Source organism: Vipera ursinii (assembly GCF_947247035.1).
Source record: "Vipera ursinii genome assembly, chromosome: 1".
In the NCBI taxonomy this organism is placed as follows: Eukaryota; Metazoa; Chordata; class Lepidosauria; order Squamata; family Viperidae; genus Vipera; species Vipera ursinii.
The window spans coordinates 254482485-254504757 of NC_139512.1; the positions used below are offsets into that span (position 1 = coordinate 254482485).

At 37.4% G+C, this 22273-nt stretch overlaps 1 protein-coding gene across 7 annotated transcripts in view; it reads right to left on the reverse strand.

Annotated features, from left to right (window-relative positions):
- Positions 1-22273, reverse strand: part of FYN (FYN proto-oncogene, Src family tyrosine kinase) — a 108689-nt gene that overhangs the window by 30707 nt on the left and 55709 nt on the right. For 5 of the 7 annotated variants that reach the window (XM_083350069.1, XM_083350068.1, XM_083350063.1 and 2 more), the window contains one exon: positions 9689-9766. The gene's annotated coding sequence lies outside the window, so the exon portion shown is untranslated. The remainder of the gene's footprint in view (positions 1-9688; positions 9767-22273) is intronic. The other 2 variants (XM_083350066.1, XM_083350067.1) reach the window with 1 other exon arrangement.

Sequence of the window (22273 nt, forward strand, 5' to 3'; positions counted from 1 at the left end):
ACAAAAGAAAAAACAAATGGACTCACACACTGGCTCCTAGTCACTGTACAAATTAAGAGGGAAACAGTGCAGCACGATCTCAGATTATAGGTCTTTTATGCTCCCTTGAGTTGGATGCAATCTGGCCTGAGGAGTCACCTTTCCACAAAATTCTGACAAAGCACCTACATTTAGCCATTTGGGGATATAATCCGTGGAATTTTTCCTTTGGGTTTCACACTATCTGCACGCAATACTTTATAGATTTCTGAAAAGCTTCTGTAAGATGAAGTTTAGAAAGACATGGTTTATTGCAGGGGAAGATGAGAATGTGACCAGAGATGTATTATTCACCTGCTGAGCCAACCAAAAATGAATTAACTTCCTAGTTACCAAAAGGCGGGGAAGGGAAGAAAGCAAAGAATAAAGTAATTCTTCAAAAATGTATGACCTTAGAAAAGTTATGCCAATAATGAATATACCTAAAACCTCCAAGCCATAAAAGATGACGATGGAGAGGATGGTGACGATAGTAATAGTAGTAATATTTCAAAGAGATAAAAGCCTATCTGTACAAAATAGGTATTTAATTAATGGACTGCAACTAAATCTCTCCCTTCTGTTCTGAACCAGCCCTCTTCTCGCAACCCCTATTCAAAAAGAAGAGACTGGAGAGCATCCAAGGCTAAAAGGCTTCTGCCAAGATTTAATTACGCAGTTAACAAAAACACTAGAGCTTGTCTTCTCAAGCGGAAAAGTTGCTTTCAGCAACCAGCCCCTCCCCAAACACTCCTTTTATAGAGAGCTCAGGGCGTGGTCTCCCTGTGCCTCCTCCCGAGGAGTCCCATAGCCTTTCTTTGTTTGTTCCTGCTCGACTGCCTCCTGCGTCGGGCGTCCTTGAACAGGGCCAGCTGTGGGTCATCATCCTCCGCACTCTCGGGCTCACGCAGCTGAGAAGAGGTCCCCGGCTGAGGACTCTGCAAAGCCTCCAAATCATCATCAGCCGGTTCGTTTCCCTCCTCCCCCACATCTGAGTCATCCGATACATCGGAGCCGGCTGTCGGACCCACAGGCTGGCCCTGAGTCACAACACCTTTTTTGCTGGCATGTATTTTCTGTGAAAGAGATGGAGGAGTACGTGGAAATGTTTGATGAGAGAGATTCGCCCCCCACCTTTTCTGTTGTCTTTTTCAACTTGGCTCGGATATCTAGGCAATGCATTTTTAAAAGCGTGATTGGAGGACTACATAATTTGTGACAAAGGGTGTAACCTACATGTTTTGTTTTTCAAACCAAGAATTAGAAAAGTGATCCATTTTTTTCTTGAAAACTCCATACATGATATCATGGAAAGCTTAGTTAAGAATGTGGAGGAAGTAACAAAAGTATTACTGGATGGGATCCCAAATGACTCCAGGGCTTGTGTAAGTCATTTTAAATGCATCCTCTATTCAGCTGTAGCACAGAGCACAGAGCTCTAAACAGCCAGAGCTACAGTTTTCATATCAGAAACATCACCATATGGTCCACAGGCATTTCAAGCTTTTAGCAAGCTAGAAACATATGGCTTAGCAGGACGATGGTGATATCATTTCATAAAATCTGAAAATCATTACGTCTACAACTGGTAAATAAGATTTTCATGTACAGTACAGTAGTTCTAAACTATCAGATCCCTTAATTATTTGGGCATGACTGGGTCGCATGACTGTTTCAGCAAATGACATTGGTTTTTCAAAATAAGTGTATAAAAAAGTTCAATTTGTATCTACTTCTCCAAAGCAAAACGAGGAAGGTGCTAATTAAAGCCCACAGAAATTATGAAACTGAGTGATATACTGAAATACAGTACTGTACGTATTTCCTCATAAATTCCAGGGCCTGTTTGCTTTATGAAATCAAGTAGTAATTTTGTAACCACGTGATAATATGACTGCAGCTGCAGCATACAACTGCAATCTTACAATATATTTTCATAGAAATAACTCCTAATGATCATTCAGTAGAAGGGTGTGTGTTTGTGCATGTGTGTGTGTGTTAAATCCTACAAGTATTACCTAAGGCAATAAGTTCTATTCTACACTGTACAGAATTACCCTGCAAGTGACAGATTGCCTCCTTATGCAAGAATACATGGATATACTGATTGGAATGATGCAACAACATGCAAAGGAGCAGATGGACAAAAATTAGGTATCAGCAACATTCCACCTCTTACAACGACATCCAGATTTTAAATGTTCTATTTGCCAATGTACTTATGTTGCAAAAAGCAAATTGTCATCATCTTTCAGAAACTTCAGCTGTTCATATGTTTGATCATGAACACTTTAATGTTACAGTCAAGAATTAGAAGAAAAAGCTCCACAAAACATATTGTGTCTTCTTTAGAAATGCAGAGGTTTGGAGTTAAATAAGTTTCTAAATAACTGAAAACCAGATAAATGTTTATATAAACTCTTGCTCTTAGTTTCTTCCCACTCACTGTTCATCAATTCTTCACAGCAAGGAAAAGACAAGCCAAACAAGTAGTGTCCAATTGAAGCAGGTGCTATTTTTGCTCTTATTCAAGAAACAAGCTACAATTTTAGGCAGTTCAATTGGGATACCAATCCCTCCACAAAAAAGTTATACTTAAATAATTCTACCCACTTGAAGCTTGGAACAACAGCCTAGTCAAAAGATAAGAGTCCAATAACACAGCACATTCTGGGCTTAGCCAACCCAGCAGTCTGCTGTCCTCCCATTGTTGTGATGAGAGATAAGTATGATTTCTGGAAAAGCACTGTCCCCAGGCATTCCTACAGCCAGATGTCTGAGATCAGAGTGGCGGAGACTTCCTATCAAGAGCTTTGGCAGGAAGGCTGCTGGTATAGCACAGTAGGTCTGCCTTGCAGTGTCACAGCCAATTCATTCATATGCAGAGTACTTGCTACAAGTCCTATCACTACTATCATCTCAAAAGAGTCAATCCAACTACCTCTTCTTTTCTGTAGGAAGACTGGTAGCAGCTAAAGTGAATGCCCTCTTCCTGAGAATCGGAAGGGATCAGCCTCACCACATTTACACTGTCTGGAAGGAAGTGGATTAACTTTGAGGACAGTAGGGGAAGTGGTGCACTTGAATGAGGAGAAAGGAGGAACTGCCATTGGGAATCTTGCTAATGCATAGCTCCAAATAGGGTAGCTGACCTCTTTGGGGTTTTTTGTGCACAAAGGTTATTATTGACCTTGTGGAAGACCTTGATATTCCCCTTACTGAAAAAAAAAATTGGCTACCACATGAAGGTCTATTCTTTCCAGGAGCTAAAGCACAGATGGTCATGGAGACCCAGAGCCCTGAAGCCAAAGGAGAGAAGGGGAACTGGCAACAGATCAACTGGAGCCTTGCAGGTCATCACCTTCCATTTCTCCTTTCTGCAACATAAACGTTCCATTTTCAGGGAAAACACCAGCATTTCCTGCCAGCTCACCTCAATCCAACTTTAGCCTGGCTTAGCAACAGGCTGACACTGAGATGGAGGCATTGTTGGGAGAACTTGCCTGGAACAAAGAGTAAAAAGCCTATCACAGTGGTAAGGCAAGGAATGTGCACGAATGAATCTTCTGCTAAGATGTTGTGCTCTTGCATGTTTGCAAGCAGTGCCCCAACTATGTAGGACAGGATAAACTTGCACAACCCAAATTACATACATATCAAAACTACAAAGTTAGAATAAAAGTACACACAAAGCAGAAAACTCACTGGGACAAGTCACCTTCAGGCAACAAATCAATTCACTTCCGACTACTAGAGTAGAACATGCATTCTTTCAAGAAATTACATACTAAAGAAATATTCTAAAAGGCTTTAACCACTATATACTGAAGCAAAGACCATGTATAGATTTCTAGTCAACATGTCAATCATGGAGGTTATAATCCAAAGCATCTGAGGAATGTCAAATGGCGTGTGTGTGTGTGTGTGCACGTGTGTGTGTATGATTGCCAAATTATCTGAGAATTTTTATTTGGAAATAATGTTTATTTATAATCAATTATAAATCATTCAACTCAGATGACTTTGCATGACTTACAATAATAAAATAAAAACGAAATATCAAACAATGAAAACTCTACCAAAATATTGCATATGCAACAAAATGTAGTAATACGTTCTATCAGATATTCACGAATTGGTAGCAAATTAAAATATATATACAAGAACATTCATATAAACACAATATTAAAAGAGAAATTAAAATTTAATCAAATTCTGCTGCACTAAATAACTGGGAACTAATCTTGCATAAAAAGGCATTCCCCTAATTTGGAAGCAATGTAAAATATAATTATCTGCATATGTTACACCTCTAAAAACAGGCACTCAAAAATGTCATTTGCATATTTTGGAACAAGATAGTTTCATAATGGGACTGCTGTTGCTAGCTTCAAATCAATAGGTTCCAGAATTGTCTTAATATCTAGAGATAAATTTGTATCTCTGGAAAGACTGCAACAACTGAGTCCCTAAGACTGAAATAGACTAGATTAGACTAGACTAAAGCTGGAAGGGACCTTGGAGGTCTTCTAGTCAGCCCTCTGCTCAAGCAGGAGAACCTATACCATCTCAGACAAGTGACTATCTAGCTAGCTTCTTCCTACTATGTAGCAGCACCAAGACAATAAGAGAGTCAAAGCTGGCAAACCATAAAAAAGGACCACTAATGGACCACTTTTCTGGGGAATGGGGAGAACTATACGACAACCGGCTATGGGTTCTTCTTTCCTTGCCTTACAGCTCTGCCATGATGATTAGCTGGACAGTTCAGAATATTTAAAACTATCCACCCCTCCTTCTCTGAGACCTTTGGTGGCCTTCTACTAGAGATATCAAGGCCTGTGTTTCTTTTTGAAAAATCAAGCTTCCTGTTAGGAAACCAAGTGGACCGTTGCACTTTATAACTGACCTACCACTTAAGGGCTGATGTGCTATTTATGGTGGATAAATGTCACTAAGATCAAGTCTCCAACTCTATGTAAACTGGCTTGATCTTTTATCTATTACTGTGTTCGCTTATAGTAACTCCAATAATGCCTCTGCTCAGATGTTGCCATTTCAGGCCACCTATGGTTACTACCTACACCTATTGCCATATGCTTCTCAGTCCCTCAAATTTTGCCTCTCCCTTTTTCCACGAATGCTGAGCTCTTGGCACCTTTTCATGGATCAACTGGATCACACCAGGTCTTGTGTAAACATTCTATTGACAGTCAGCAGCAGGAAGCATTTTCCTCTCCTCCTCCACTGTCGCTGAAGATCACATCTGGCTTTGTATCCGATTTTTCCCTGTCACCCAACAGACTTAAGAAACTAGATGTAAGCTGGTTGATCCATTTGCCATACTTGCATAGATCAATACTATAGACATTATTTTGCAGTTTCTAGCCACATTAAAAGTTATACACAGATTCTCTCCTTCCTTGTGCATCTTTGAACCAATTTGTGTTATGGGTTGAGGGAAGAAGCATTGGCATGGAATGTATTTTAGAGTTTCACTGCAGAAAGACCAGACCTAGAAGACATGATTCATTGGCAGTTACCCAGATATAGAAATGTCATGGGATGTTGCTGACAAGATTCATGCTCTGTACTTTCTCTGACATACTTTCACAACCAAAATGACCTAATTGGTGACCAATTCTACTTTTGGCAATAATCTGAAGTTCTGACTCTAAGAGAGAAGTAAATTGTTTGGGGGATAGAAAAGGAGACATCTGTGCAACTAATGATGAAGATAAAGATTATCCCATTCAAAAGGAAGAGTTTTGAAATGGGTGATGCTCCTGATGAAGAAAATAGATAAGATGGAAACTAAGCTCTGCTTTGAGGAATCAACTGGAAGTGGAGATTGGGAGAAAATAGGAAATTATCTCTTATTTTGCAGTCAAAGGAGAAATAGAATTTATATATATTATTAAGATCCTTAGGTAGAATGAGGGAGTATAGACATTTGAGGGGGAAGTTTTGTCAGCTCCAGTTGGCAAAGATATGGAAACAGACAGAGAGACACAATGCCCTTCAGTCTCTCACAGACTGAGGGAGGGGAAGATCCATCTGGACCTTTAAATAGGAAGGAGAAAATAGGGAGGAAGAATATAAGAGTTGATAGTGTTGACGAAGAAACCAACCCAGTTCAGGCCAGCTGCCTACTAAACTCAAGGCTAGGGAAAAATGAATAAGAGACAGTTGATGCAACAAGATGAGAGGAAAATGCTTAGGATAATCTCTAGCTCTGTCACTCATTCATAATTCATGCATATCATTCTATGTTCTGCAATACACAGACTGCCTGTGTGAGTATAACTATTTTTTTCTGCAATAAAGCAATTTATCCAGGTGTTATCAAAATGACAAAAGTCTGCTAAATTGAATATGGGGTTGATTTTCTGAAGAGATATTTAGATATAATCTGTGGGCACAACGGCACACATTAAAAATGAAATTTAGTTGCCCACTCTCAAAGTGAAACACATACATGACACACACCTAAAACATGCTACAACATTGCTCTGCTCATGTTACCTCACAAATAGACAGTACTGAAAGCTGCAAAAATGTTTACAAGAATCAATAGGACTACAAAATGTTGCCCAATTTCCAGTTTGAATCATTCACTAGGTGACTGAACACTGTCAATCCTATTTCCTAGTAGTTGAAAGCCTGAGTAAAATGGGTCCACATAAGACATGTCATTTGCAATCCTCTCACTTTTCCTGATGGCCATTTGCAAGAATAAATAGATTCAAGTCTACAGCTGAATAAAGAATCTTTATTCCACCAACAACTGGCATTTTTCGAATGGCATCCAAAGGAATAAGTAGTTCAATGGAAATAGCAATAAGGATGTGTTTCTTCATGTCACATGTAACAAGAAAGTTTTCAATCATTTTCTTCCTCCTCACAACTGGAGCCCAAACTAAACAAGGTGATTGTTAACTGAATCACACTACCAATTTTATGATTTTTTTGCTTCAGTTGTTAAATGAATCATCATGGTTAAGTGAATCACATGGTCTTTAAGTGAATCTGGCTTCCCCCATGGACTCTGCTTGTCAGAAGCCAGATGGGAAGATCACAAATGGTGATTAGGTAACTCTGGGATGCTGCAACTGTCATAAACACACGTTAATTGCCAAGTGTCCAAATTCTGATCATATGACTGTGATAATACTGTGATGGTTGTTAAGTGCAAGGACTGGTTGTAGGTCACTTTTTTCAGCATCAGTGATGACTAGCATTGATGAAGTTACCTAGTTTGGGTATTGAAACGTCTGCAAGAAAACAACCAAGCTCAGAGAGCACCAAGGATCCTAACATTGTAATTTTGGACAGTCACTAAACAAATGATCGTAAGTCAAGGACTATCTGTATATCTTAAAAAACACATTGATATGACACAGCAGTGTTTTGATAAACCTTTCTGGGGGAAGAGGGAAGCAAGGGTGATCAGCACTGTCTCTATACTCCAGACAAATATGTGGTTTCCATGCCTCAAAGTTACCATCGAATTATAATTATTTAGATGACTGTCCATTAATATATGGACAGTAATTCTATTAGTATATGCAAAAAAAATGAAATGCATTTTAACTGAGCTTTAAATTAAAATGAAATGTAGTTCACCCACTTTGGGGAGAGTACCTGCAACATGCCATTCAAAGGCCAAATGTAGATCTTGGCTCCAAAGCCACTTTTCAAAGTGATGTTATATAATGTTACTATGAAGGGCACAAAAGAAGCAAAAAGCAAAATAGAGCCGCATGTAATTCTGAAAAATCAAGTAGCCATCTAAAGGAAAAATAAAGATACCTTATTCATATATGCTCAATCATATCTGCACTTGTCTGTTGAATCTACAAAATATATGCTGTTTATTAGCTGCTAGATCTAACAGTTCTTTGGATGACTGAAAATTTAGAATTTAAATTACTTTTAATGCTATCAGTAAAGATTTCGTAGGCACCCAGACAAGACTCTCACCATCAAGGAATATCCCCATTTTATTTCTGGCCTGCTAATAAGCTCTGGAAAAATGAAAGCAGTGGCAATACTGGAATAGGAAGTGTTATTTTTTTATTTTTGTTTCACTGGTTTGAGGCTATTTAATCGCTGGTCTTGCTATGTCTTACAACTGACTCTGTTCTCAATATATATTCATATTACTTTTTCCATCCGCATTTCTCAGAATGCAGAAAGGCATTCCAATCTTATGATTCCGGAAATGAAATTCAGGCTTGTTCTGCTTTCTATTCTTAGGGGTGTCACACTTTAAAAAGAAGTCTTTTACTGTAGGTCCAGTGGGAGGAAGCATCCAAAATTGTCAGTATCTGGCAAGCCTAGACATGTATAAGCGGACATTCCATTCCATTTGACACTTTTTTCCCAACAGGGCATTAAAACAGAAAAAGAAAACAAATTCATAAATATATTTTGATCTCATAATTATTACTAATTTCATGCTACATTATATTTGCTGCATGGAATTTATAATTCCTAAGGAGATAGGAAAAGAATAATTTGCTCAAATATAAGGCACATGTTGGAACCATAAACAAGCATTGCTTGACAAGGAGAGGAATGCTTAGAAATGTGAGAATTATGGTTTCTTTAAAACCATAATTCTTTTCTTTAAAAGCAAAATAGTGTGTGATAAAAGCAGTTGTCTAAATAAGCAAAAAAATCCATACGGTATGAAAACATAATATTCTGAATTATTTCTCAAATCAAAAGTTTTGTATCAAAGTGTATTCCTACACTAAAATACGGTATATTTGGGAAAACTGCATACTAAAATATATAAGCTTATAAACAGTGCAGAAAATAAATGAAAGATAACAAAGAAGTTATACTGCATATAGAAAATATAGATAAAAAATCTACCCATACAAATATTAATTAATGCAATCTAGACTGCTTATCTGCAAATGTTGAAATTCACTGAGGAATAAACATACCAATCATATACTGGATGCTGGTTTTTGAGGTAACTTTGGGATGTATGAATAGAATAATGGTAACTGAAATTAATAGTAATGCATTCCTGAATCATAAACCTGACAGATTTGATGTGAGCACCCTACTGAAACTGTGAATTATGTGCAGTAGCTGTACTTTAAAAAGCAGGTTAAGGGGAAGAACAAAAGCTAAATTCAATTTAAACTTAGATTTAATTACTTTTTAATGTATTAAAAATGTAAAATGATAACTCCCTTGTATTTATCCTTTTTGACATATTAAAAATGATACTTCTGTAGGGCCTCTGGAGATTGTAATAGCAGTTTGGGGAAATATGTGTAGCTTTGGGCCATGCTGTGCATTCTGATCCAGCACATGCATTTTATGACACAAATAAAAATCAAGAAAACCTTATGCACTCTGTTACTTAAATCAGTGAAATGTTAGAGCATTCTGTAATATTTCTATTACCTGAAAAAGTAATTGCTGTAATATGCTAAGGAAACAAGCCTCATCAGAAGCCCTCTCAATTATTTTTTTAAAAATGTTGAGGACTGTTCTGCATGCTGAGTCCAGAGCAGCATCCTCTTTTTATTTCTAAGATAATTTCTTGTGTTCATTATAATAATTTGTACCTATTCCATTTGGCTTCTTAGTCCAAAGAAAAGTCTTGAAGGTATTAATAGAATGTAGCTAATTTTGTTCAGCTCACCTTGAATGAGTTCTGCTTCCACCCACTGCTCCTTTGCTTTTACGTTGCTCTTCCAACCACCTTCACTTCCCTTTCTGCCTTTAAAATAGAAAAGACAAATGAAAAGACAAATGACTTTGCAGCAACCATTAATTAGTACTAAAGTTTTATCATATACATACAATGATACCTGAATCTGAAAGGTAATTCTCCAGTCTTTCTTCACCCAGAAGCTTAGTTGAGATGGCAATGGGAATAAATACCTAGGCCACATCCTACCACTGGTTTCACAGTGCCAGTCAGTGGCAAGCCAGGAGGCACTACCCACAAATAAATTAGGACTTGGAACTAAAAGCAAGACCAGAAATCCAAGACACTCTGAATATTGAACTATATGTGATTTAGAGCATAGCTTAACTCAGGGGTGTCAAACTCAATTTCATTGAGGGCCGTATCAGCATTGTGGTTGCCCTCAGGGGGCCGGGTGGGTATGGCCAGGGTGGGCGTGGCCTACTGGGTGGGTGTGGCTAGACTGTGTATGGCCTGCTGGGTGGGCGTGGCCAGCTCTACATCGTTCGCATCAAGGGTGCCTATGGGGGCCTGGGCAGGAGTGGGACAGATAGTGTGTTCCTAATAGCTCAGAAGGTAAGCTAAGCTCAGAGGCACTAGATCAGGGGTCTTCAAACTTGGCCCTTTTATGACTTGTGAACTTCAACTCCCAGAATTCCTCAGCTAGGCATGCTGGCTGAGGAATTCTGGGAATTGAAGTCCACAAGTCATAAAAGGGCCAAATTTGAAGACCCCTGCACTAGATGGTAGACAAAGCATTTGACCATTTTGTGGTCTGTCTTATTTAGAACAAATGAGCAATAGAGATGAATGCAAAACACTGAATGGTGAGTTATTGTATTAGGACATTACCATTGTAATATTGAGCTTAGTTTCTATGACTACTTTTATCAATCCAAAGTATTTTAAAAATGCAAATGATGACAAATTATTGCTGGTAGGACAATCAATTTTCTGATTATTCAATAAAAAAGCCACAAAAACATGACACTACATGAAGTATGCATCTTATTTTTTTCACTTACTAGCCTCTCTTTTGTGTAAAGCTACAGAACTGTCACCCCTATCACTTCATTGCATTAGTTCAGTCCTAGAATGGGTTCTATATTTACTGACAATGAATACAATGTTGTCGGAACAGCTCTGGCTGTGTTCCCTTTCTCTGGGAGAAAAACCAGGAACAAGTCTAGATGATTACTCCTTTGCATATAAATCTCAGGACTAATTGTATATTGTGAACTGGATTAACTTCAGACCCTAAAATCCTTACTTACAAAACTATCCTACATTATACATGTACTAAAAGCTAATTACTACTCCATAGTATAAAGAGTGACACACAGAGAGAAACAAAAAGTACCTTGCAAAACCTCATCAAAAGCTATCTTTCTAGTTCTGCTGTTCTGTGAGCAATCTTTTAGTCTTGCACTGAGGTACTCCATTTATTTAAATTTAGGATATATTCACCACCAGCTGAACCCTTCCCCCCATGAAAATCAGTGTTTCATCTGGAAAGCAGTAGCAAAAACTGACTTCACTTGCTATGCTTGTTTAAGGAACAGTTACTGTGGTGGAATTGGCTGGGTGCCTGTGAATCAGAGGTCACCTGGCAAATCCACAAGAAAACACATTAGCACAAAGTGGTTGTTTGAGCAGACGTGATAAAAAAAAACCTCTCCATTCGGCCTACCTCCATTGTCTTTAACAAAAGGCCACATGGCTGCTTTTCTTGATTTGTGCAGTAGTTACACTGCCAAATATTTCCATGAGTGGTAAGGACTCTTCCACTCCCCCGCCCTTTTTTTCATTAGGAATTCTTTTTCATTTGTTTTGTTCCAGTTTCAGACAAGGGGAAAAACAGGTTTAAATTGGTGGAATAGCATAGGCAAGAATAATTGCTCAACAAAACTGTACCAAACCATAGACTGTTTTTATTTTTGCTTAAGTGAGGTACAAATTTATAAACTGAGGAATCTCCTAACTATATTTTATTTTTCACCTTAAAGTTTTATTTAAATACATTTGAATTTGAATGAAATACCAACTTTGTGATAGAGGAATATTAACTGTTGTGAATTCGGTAGCAAATTCACTTAAATAACACTGCTTTGATTTGAAGCAGAAATATCGATAACTTCACTGTTCACTGTTGAAATGTATACTACTATAATATTAGATGTTGTCTCAGAATTTCTGCCCATTTTGATAAATTAAACTTGGACTTTCAACTAATATTTCAAAAGATACTCATTTCTACTACTTTTCATGCTCTTGGGAAAGGATAGTAAGTAATTTCACATTCCAGTTTCTATGCTGACTGCAGGGGGGAAAAAATCTTACGCCTAAATTTCTTCTTAAAGGGTCCTATAGCTTTGCCTTATTCATTGTTGTATGGAACATTTAAAAACCATAAATTATTTATGTGAAATAGACCTGCAGAAAGGTCAAGTAATCTTGAATATCTTTCTTTTCAACAGTTGTTTCAATGTGATATGCTTTTTATTGGAATTTTCAAACTTTGTGATTCTTGTTCCATGTAACGGTTATTTATCTCTGGCATTTCTCACTAACTAATCAAATCTCTGCTAATCTCCAAGAAAAAAAAAGATTTCATTGGATTTCTATGTGCATAAATTCAGTCATTTTAAAAGATGCAAATCGTGAGGAAAAGCTTTTAAGTTGATCTAATTTGCACCTAATTTGCTTTCTATGTGGCTTTTCCTGCTGCTTTCTGTTTGGGTCAGGAATACATTCAGTTTTGGATCGTTGTTTGGATGTGATTGTTGTTTTGTCTTTTTGACTTGAGAACCATAATTTATCACCACCAAAGTAATTTAAATGAAAAAGGGCAAAAGGACTTGTCTATTTAACCAAGCAAGAAAGGAACAAAGTAGTCCAAAGCAGTATATCCTTAACCTCACAGAGATTTTAAATTTAATCTATTGCAATGCCAAGAAGAACTTTATATATTAATTTTAAGTAGTTAAATATATTTTTCCTGAAAATAAGGTGGGAAAAAATGATACTATAATTTTGGGTTTTACTGATTAGACTGATTTGTTGATACAGAAATGGCTAATTTATAATATAGAAATATAAACTTAATGTCTTATTTTACTGCAACAGAGGGAGTTGGAAGTCAACACCATTTGCTTCTTCCCCTCCCCTTCTTCATTTTCCTTTTTCCCACTGTCATCCCTTACTATTTGCTTTTGTATTTTCATATTTTTTGTTATAAATAAACTTATTTTTTAAAAAAGCACCCATAGTTGTTGGAAGTCAGATAGTGTACATATTAAATAAAAACTAATATTTCATAAAATAGAACTGCCTTGATTCTGCGACAGTACATTCTTGCCAAGGCTTAGTGGGAAATCTAGGATGATACATTACATTTATTTTTAATTACTTTCAATTTATTCATTTTCCACAATCCCAAGATCTCCACACCATATATAACAGCAAAACAATTTTTCTTTGGAATAAATTTATGGCAGATATCTCTAGATGTTCTTCTGAAGGAGGGGAAAAAGGAACAGCAAGTTTCATAGATATTATAGCTGTTGTCTTCTCATATGATATATGAGCCTTGAAGGACACAATGCGAGAAATAAATATCAAGATATTTAAATGAACTTCTACTACACTGCCATCAAGAGTCCATTTATGTTTACGGGACTTTTCAGACAATACAATTTTTGTCTTCAGGGTGTTGGTTTAAAAAAATTTCATTTCTGTAATATTTGCTGAGGATCCTTCCCATATCAATTTGTGTTTTGGACAGTAATACCTATCATCTGCATATGGCAATATAGAAATCATCTGTTTATTGATGAGTGCAGGGGGGGAAAGGAGAGGAAAGCAGTGGATATTAACTAAAATAAATCAGACCACTGCATATCATTTATCAATAAATTAAATGTATGTTATCTGAAATACCTTATTTTAATAATATAAAAGCATCCTTTCTGAATTAAATAAATATAATTTGATTGTCACATATTTGAGTCTTAAAAACATACATGATTATCCTACAAAATCATCTAAATTTTTATACTGACCCCATGACCTTGGTGTTAGATGGCTTTCTGTAATATTGAGAATTTTATTATAATTTCAAATATTTCCCCTAAATTGGTATTAAATTAATGGACACTATTTTGAATATTAAAAAGTAGGGTTGGCAATATTTTGGATTCAGTTCTAAAATGTTTCTTTCAGTGTACAGGAATATGCCTGTCTGCAACTTTTCACTCAATCTAAAAAGTTCTATTTTGGTCTCATCTATCCACAGAGCATTCTCTTCCAATAGTTTTCTGGCTTATCCCTATAATATACATGCTGTCCTTGGTGTTCTCTGTTAAGGAATTTGTTGTGCTGAGGTCTCCTTGTGCTACCAAAGAATTGCACAGACAAGGAAGGGTACTGAGAGCAGTAAGAGTCACACAGTAACCACAAGAGTACACTGAGTTGTAAAAGCAAAAAGTAGTTTACTTTAAGGTGGTGTAAAAACAAAAATGCACAGTCAAAAATAAGCAGTCCAGGTCATACACAATAGTAACAGTCCAAGTAGCAATCCAAAATACAAAGTCTTCTTACCGGTCCAGAGGTCAATACACAGTTCAGGTAACAGAGCAAAAACAGTAATAGTAGAGAGCAGTGAATTCAGAGAGAGAAAGAAGCTACCTTACGAGCTCCCTCTTATGGCCATGAGAACACTTACACACCCATTGGCCAATTAACATCTTAAAGACATAACATCATGGTTAATATATTTTCAACCCAACATTGTAGGCTAACACCATATGCCTAACATTCTCCTAGCTTTGTTGTTTTCTTGCACATGTTTCATTACCAAACTAGATAATATCATCAGTGCAAGGCCTTCTCCTTGCAATCTTTCCATATGCAAATATGTAGCTTTGGATCATTTTCCTCAACAATTAAATAAACAAGTATAATGTTCTTGATTCATTTGTTTAATTGGATTCTCTTTATTTAGTTTTAGGATTTGTATAGAAAACAATCACATTTTATGTCGTATTTATGCAGAAACATTGAACATCAAAAGGATTCCAAAATATAAGCACCACTTTACTTGACATGGTCAAAAACAATCAAACATTTAAGGAAAGGCAAAAATTTAACCACTGAGATTTAATAGTCTGAGGTGTTGGGTTTTAAAATCTGTTTTTATTTTTAACATGCATTCTAAAAAATCCTGCAAAATAGTATTTTTTTAAAAAATGTTTTAAACTTACAAAAATAAACATGTTTCTCTCTCCTTGATAACTGTCATAATACCTTATTCATTACACTTTAAAAAAAAACACAAATGGACTGCAGTTGCTGCAAAAAAAAAGGCAGGGTGTCCATCTCTTCTTATCTTCTGCATAGGCACTTTTTCTTTGGTTTGTTCAGTATCACTGTGACATTCTTGATGATAAATGATACATACTTGTGCATCTGTTCTTTTTCTGAATAGGCTTTTATAATTCTTTGAAGGGCACAGGAAGGATGTGGGATCCTTTTGATTCAATTGAAGCAAATTAGCCTTATGTTGCATGCTACAAAGTAATACTCATGGTACATTTAAGCATGAAAAAAGGAAGGAAATGCACCATACCGTCCTATGTAAATTAACAAATTTGCCGAATTCCAAATTGCCTTCCTCCTCATAATAATTCATAAATGATAATTCATAAATGGTTACTTCAAGGTAAAGTATTATGTTTACCAAGAAGTACTGGGAAGATCTTTTTTTTAAAAAGCCAGCTATTTATTTATTTTATGAAGGGATGACTACTCAGACACATGAGACGGAATATGAATAAATGTAATGTTTTATCAATCCATAAACCAATCATCCCTTCATAGAATTGGAACTGCAACTCCAAAAACTGCCAGCCAGTATAATCCTTGGTTAGGACTCATTCCAACATAGCTGGCAGATGCCAGTTTTAGAGAAGGCTGTTTGGTAGGTTCAAAGAAACTCTAATTGAGTGGGCATGTTTCCTTTGGTAGAAGGTTGTGTAGCATGGCTGTGTAAAGCCTGGAAAAGGCAGGCTCTGTAAAGCATCTTTAGCATAACTAAAGTGTGGTAGTCCTCTGCAAAGTGGGGAGCAGCCAAGCTATTTCAAAGCTTGTACAGATGCTTCAAAGGTTGTCCTCAGCTGTTTGCATGTATATGCCAGGGAAGCAAGTGTGCATGCAGCAAATGTGCAAACAGCTGAGGACAATCTCTGAAGCTGCCTTGTGAGCTCTCCAGGGGTTACAGCTGCTTAAACACTTTGAGAAGGATTGCACTCGGTGTAACATGTTCTGCAAGACTTCTCAATTGCAAGCATTTCTAGCAGTAGAAAGAGAACTATCACTAGATCAGCAGCATACTCACAGTCAACTCTTTCTTTCTCAAGTTAAATAGCAAGGCACAAGTTTGCTTGAAGCTTTTTTTTTTGTAATATCCAACAGCAGGAAAGGAAAAGAATCTTGTGGCATAAAATCTTTTACAACTCAGGAAAGATTTTATCTAATCCAGACTGCTAGTACGTTAAGTGCTTAGAATAGCATTAAGAGTTTGATTATATTACACATGTGCTCAAGACAAATAACTAGCTTCCTTCAAATCTATTTTTCTGTGACGCTTAATCTACATTGGTCCCAATGTTGTTGTTTTTTGTTTGGTGAAACCTAATTGTTTTTCTTTAAGTCTACCATCTGTCCATTTTTATTGCTGTTGTGTGTTCCTTATATATCTAAATCAATGTTAAACAAATATGTTTATTGCCATTTTATGTCTGGATTTTTAATGTGCTAATATACAGGTAGCCCTCAATGTATAACCAGAAGTAGGATCAGAACTTCGGCCATGAAGAGAGGATGTAAGTAAGTCACACTAGATTTTATGACCTTTGTAGCTATGGTTGTTACGTGAATCTCATGGTCTCTAAGTGAATCTGGCTTGCCCCATTGAGCTGGGAAGTCACAAATGGCAATTATGTGACCCAGGGACACTACAAACTTTGTAAATAAATGCCAGTTGTCAAGTATCCAAAATTTGATCATGCAACCATGGGGATGCTGTGATCGTTGTTAAGTGCAAGGATCAGTTGTAAGTCATTTTTTTCAGTGCCGTCATAAGTTAGAACAGTCGACAAATGAACAATCATAAATCAAGGACTACCTGTATTTCAACAGACCTTGACCTTATTAGGCTGAGTATCAGATAATGGCCTAAGATACTCTCATATTTCTCAAGTAGCAAAACTGGCAGGCAGGTTTTTTGTGTGTGAATTTTTTTTGGCCTTGTTCCTATTATCCTGACTGAGTATGGGTGGCAGTGAATAACAGTTGAAGGACATTAAACACTGCCCTAGCTCAGGCTATCTTAGGTACAGCAACCTAGATAAGTGAGTGAAAACCTTGCAGTTTCTTTCAAATGCACTGCAGAGTCTTAATACAGAGGCTTTCCCCATGCTCTGAAGCAGAATCAAAAACTTTGTATAGTTATTGTAACTTTTACATTCACTGAGTATGCTAACATTGGAATAACTGTGTGCACTTTACATCAGTATTCCTAAGAGCCTGAAAGGCAACTTGAGGCGCTTCAAAATGCTGGAAGGACAGATAAAATAAGAGACAAAACCAGACAAAATAAGACGACAACATTGATACCTAACATATTAGAACACATATAATTGAACACAGCGGACTTAGTAAAACACATAGGAATCTATAGAAGGACCCAGCAATCTCCTCACTTCTATATATTGATGCACTTCAGCCAGGATGTTTTTCATTTTTTTAATCTTCCCAGCCATTCCAAATCATTTTTCTTTCTTTCCTACTTGCTGCCACTGCTTCCAACAGACTGGGGGGGGGGGGAAAGCCCTCTGGTTTTAGCCCTCTTTCACTTCATGTGTAGCAGAAATAATCATAAACTGCAGGATCCAATCTGCGTCGGTCACCAGGACCAGAGGTTTGTTATTCCAAGCTTTTGGACTTGTGCAAGAGCCCATCCACCAGCACGAATCTGAAAGCTTGAAAGAACAAACCTCTGGTCCCGGTAACTGAACCAGATTGGAACCTGCACCATTATCCTGGAAAATGTATATTTTCCTTCATTCACATAATCATAAATTGCCTAGAGAAAATTGTTGTCTCTTCCACAGATGGGGACGAGTGCGTTTAATCCCTGATTGGCCACTTGGGCGAACCAGTTGACAGGGGAAATTAATTTAACCCAAGCAAATCAGGCACTGTTTGAAACTAAATCTAATTGAATAGAATAGAGCTGGAAGGAACCTTGGAGGTCTTCTAGTCCAGCCCCCTGCTCAAGCAGGAGAACCTATACTATTTCAGACAAATGACTGTCTAGCGCAGGGGTCGGCAACCTGAAAAAGGAAAAGAGCCACTGGGAACCGGTTCCATCACACATAAAAAAAAGTGGGAGCCGCGTGCGTGCGTCCATGCACGCGCATGCACAAAAAACGTTTTGCGCATGCGCAAAATGTTTTCTTGCACATGCACGGATGCGCGCGGTTGCCATTTTTTTATGTGTGATGGAACTAGTTCCTGGTTGCGCGACGGCGACAGCCCGTCTGCAAAGCTGCCGCTTTTGGCAGCCTGCAAACGTGCCGCGGCAGCTTTCTCAAAGAGCGGCACCGCTGCCCATTCCGAGAGGTGCGCTCGCACCTCTCCGAACGACCGTAGGTGCGCGTGCACCTCCCCAAACCTTTGGAGAGGTGCGCGCGTACCTCCGCCGCGAACGGGCAGCGGCGGCGCTCTTTGAGAAAGCTGCCGCGGCCCGTCTGCAAAGCTGCCGAAAGCGCTTTTTGCCAGTAGTGCTGTGGAACATCCAGGTGCTCTTTTGCAAACTTCAAACGTGCTGCAATATTTTTTTTGGACAGCAATGGCTTGCTCCGTGGTGTCCTCCCACGTACTCCATTCTTGTTTAATGTTTTCCTTATTGTAGATGTGTCAACAAAAATGTTAGCATGTGCCAGAGATTTCTGTAGGTCTTTAGCTGACACTCTAGGATTCTTCTTTACCTCATTAAGCATTATGCGCTGTGCTCTTGCAGTCATTTTTACAGGACGACCACGCCTAGGGAGAGTAGCAACAGTGCTAAACTTTCTCCATTTGTAGACAGTCTGTCTTACCGTGGACACATGAACATCAAGGCTTTTGGAGATACTTTTGTAACCCTTTCCAGCTTCATGCAAGTCAACAATTCTTGATCGTAGGTCTTCTGAGAACTCTTTTCTGCGAGGCATGGTTCACATCAGACAGTGCTTCTTGAGACCAGTAAACCCAAAACAGGTGTGTGTTTTTAAAGGGCAGGATGGCTGTCAGCAACACATTCAATATCATCACACTGATTGGAGTCAAGGTTGGCTCACTCCTGGCTCCAATTAGCTCTTAGAGAAGTCATTAGGCTAGGGGTTCACATACTTTTTCCACCCTGCACTGTGAATGTTTCCATCTTATGTTCAATTAAAACATGACAACAGCTAATGTTTGTGTAGTATTATTTTAAGCAGACTGTGTTTTTCTATTGTTGTGACTTACATGATGTTTAGAGCGCATTTTATGGCCAATTCATGCAAAACTCCACGTAATCCCAAAGGGTTCACATACTTTTTCTTGCAACTGTATAGCAGATCCAAACTTCCAGCTTACCCAAGCATTAACTGCCCACCATTTCTAGAGAATACGAATGCATGAATTTGTTCTCAACCATGTCCTAGCAAGCAGGCATACATAAAGAGTTCCAGCTCACCCACCAAGGTCCAGCTGCAAGGGACCTTGTAGGTCTTCTAGTGACTAGTCCAACTGAATTGATCTTTTAAAATCCTGCTGCATACTGGTAATCCTCTACTTACAACAATCTTTTTAGTGACCATTCAAAGTTACAGTGACACTGAAAAAAGTGACTTCTTTCACATTTATGACCGTTGCAGCATCCCCATGGTCATGTGATCAAAATTCGGATGCTTGGGAACTGGCCCGTATTTATGATGGTTGAAGTGTCTCGGGGTCTTGTTAGCATCTAGTATGTGACCTTTTGTGACCTCAATGGGGAGGCCAGATTCACTTAGCAACTGTGTTATTAACTGCTACAGTGATTCATTTAACAACTGTGTATTTGGACATAACTGAATAAGGAACTCCTAATACTGTATGACTTGCAGACTTATATATTTATTTTTTGAAACTTATGGTACGTTTTACAATAAAATTATTATAATCTCCTATTCACACTAGCAATTTTGTAATGTAAAATGAATTGTATTTTAGCAAAAATCGAGTTAATTTTATGTCGGATATAAAGACTCATCTCAGTGACAAATTTTAACCCGGTTAACATGCTTTGGGTCCTCTCCAAAATCTTTTAGTTGTAAATCAGGTTCTTATCATAAATTTCACACAAGATGCTAACAAGGCTGCCATATAAATAGTTCACTGCTCTTGTAGTAATATATGTTTGTAAGAGTGCATAGGTACAGATATACTATGATGAAAGTACCATAGAATTTATCTTATTTTGTATATTTACAGAATTACGGTTAGGTAATTTATCTGATTTTACAAGGTAAGAGAAGTCAATAAGTAATTTAAAACTAAAAGCTGAATCTGAGGAAGCCGAAGATGTAAAAGAGCTAAGATTGAGAGAGGCAAATCATGTATATAACTTTTTAAAAACCACATACACTTTTTCCATGCAAGAGAAAAAATAGCTGTGCAAATAACCAGTTAGCGAGTTTGATAATCAAGCATTAATTTAAAAATATCTGCCTTCAGAGTAATAGCTTTTTATTGTCCTACATTGTTTTACATACTTTTCCACAAATAATTTAATAGTAAAAAAAAGACAAACTTGTTCCAATTTAATTTTGAGAGAGCTTTAGGAAAAGTGGAACAAGGAAGGAAAGATTTGTGCTGGCACACAGCACAGACTTAGAAAGGTCAGAGGAAGAGTGTAAACAGAATTTGTAAGTTCATGTGTTGAGTGGGTATGGAACAGATTTTTACAAAGGAAGCAAAAAATCAATGCCACTATTAAATGCATGGTTAAGCATGATAAACTAAGTTATTGTAGTAAGACTTAGGCATACCCAATTCTGAACAGGAGGAGAAGTGAAAACCACAAAGAAACACTGGATTTAACTTGGTCACAGCATATAGACAGAAAAAGACCGCAGAGAATGTACATCTGTGTAGAAATGTAATTATGTCTGTGTAAAATACATGGTCTCAAAGGAACCATGCTCCAAAATAGTTTTGGCAAATTTTATGAGGCAGATACAGTATGTTGCTTTACTATAATGATGAATTACATTAACCAGCTTTGTGAGATCCTTTTTGATTCACTGCACTCCATTTAAGTTACAGCAAAGAAATAATTTTGCTGCAGAGTTACCGGGATTGCCATATTTTGCCTGAGAAAACATTGAAATCAGTGACATATTATTTTTTAAAAGGATAATTAATTATAATCAGAATGACAGTAACCAGTTAAGTAGTAGAGGCAACTTTTGCTGGAGACTTATAAAGATAAGGTAAAAATGAAACACATACTACAGCGAACTATGCTTGTATATGTGCTTTGTGCATGGGGGGGAAGAGCACTACTATTAGAAGAAAAATTGTTTTGGATTTCTTTGCAGAGGTGATTTAGGAGCAATGTGGTGTGCAATGTGATTCAGTGATAAAAGTGCACAGCTAATGCAAATGCAGAATGGGAACATACTTATTTGACTGTAAAAATTGTCATTCCTCAGTACAAGCTTGCTTCAGTGAACAAAAGGGCAAGAAGGAACAGGAACAGAGAGAGAGAGAGAGAGAGAGAGAGAGAGAGAGAGAATGAGAATCAATAGCAGAGATTGGCAACAAAGGAAATTTGGCCAAAATAATAATAATAAGCAAGGTAGGAGAGCTAAAGAGAAAACCTTAAACACCACTTTTTAGCCAGTGTTTCAATCATACCACTTTGAGTTTCATACAGGCCTTATAATCCTCCAACCCCTTCTTAATATTGATAGGCAACGAATTCTGAACCTGTAGGGCATTTTGCTGTTCCAGTTTATGCAAGGATTCATATTCATGAACATTAATTTCTCCTATAATCTTTAGAATAAAAAATGCTATTATACAGCACTCGTGGAAGCTTAATCGTATGCTGAATAATGTGATCTGTAAACGCAACGTTTCTCATGAAGGTAATATTCCATAATTATAATGTTAGTTCCTAGACTCTAACAGGTTAGTTTTATTCCCAGTCTTAAACAGTTGTTCTTCCTAATGATAGAACAATGCCTATAGTAGATGCAAAAATAGAAACTATAAAGTTGACTTGAAAATGTTTTGCATTCTACTATCCAAATCTGACTACAGTATAGTTTTAGACTAAACTCTTATTAATGCTTGTATTATATTTTAGAGTAGGTCCAAGTGATCTGCAAGATCATTACGAAACAGAAACAGCACCACAAAGCCCAATATAGTTGTGTGGATACCTGGATGGGAGACCATGTA